Source organism: Meleagris gallopavo, chromosome 27, assembly GCF_000146605.3.
Source record: "Meleagris gallopavo isolate NT-WF06-2002-E0010 breed Aviagen turkey brand Nicholas breeding stock chromosome 27, Turkey_5.1, whole genome shotgun sequence".
NCBI classification, from domain to species: domain Eukaryota; kingdom Metazoa; phylum Chordata; class Aves; order Galliformes; family Phasianidae; genus Meleagris; species Meleagris gallopavo.
Window position 1 is genome coordinate 178,086 of NC_015037.2, and position 862 is coordinate 178,947.

Below are 862 nucleotides of genomic sequence, written 5' to 3' on the forward strand. Positions count from 1 at the left end.
AAAATAAAAAGCAAATAAAAGTATAAAAAGAAAGAGAAAGTCAAGGATTTCTGGGCGTTGTTGGAATAAACTCTACTTAAGTTCAGCATCCTACATTATGTTTCTGTATCTTAGGAGTAAATCAGTGGCAAGTTCCAGGCAAGACCCAGCTGGCAAAGTGCAAGTTTTCTGCTGTAGCCAGGAACTGGATTGGCTCTTTGGCTGCCAACAGTCCGCCTCCAGTAAGCTGACTTACTGAATTAGAAGCTAATTGGCTCTATGCAATTAACTTCCAACGCTCGTTATCACTTTGATATTTAAGGTATTTGTAAATCTGATGAATTTGTATTTGTGATTCCCCTGAAGCGAGAAGATAAAACAAGTTCCAGATGACTAGCTGGATGAAATTATCTGTTAGTATTGTTCCACGTGTTAATTTGGGTAATGGTTTTATTATATTAAGGACTAATGAGTCACCTTCAGCCCTTCAAGTCCAAGCGACAAGGAAAAAAGTAGCGAAGGACACACACAAAGCAGCCACGAACACAGTGGCGTGGTGCAGTTTTGTCACCCAAAGCCTCCTGAGGAGGTGACGTGTGGAGATCAGGTCAGTGACGTTTGTGGAGCAAGAGCCTCCTGGAACAACTAAGCAATGCCGAAACACAAACACTCACCGCTCTGCTCCTGCAGGCATTTGGAACACGAGCCGGCTGTGCTGTTTGTTTACACGTGCGCTTTCTCAGGAGAACGGCCGCCACGGGCTCGCTGCGCCACTTCCCCGCGTCCGTTCCACGCTGACGCAGTGGCTCCGCAAGGCGACGCCCAGCACAGCTCCTCTCCGCGACGTCACAGAGGGGGGTGACGACACGCGGCGGTTGGCGCC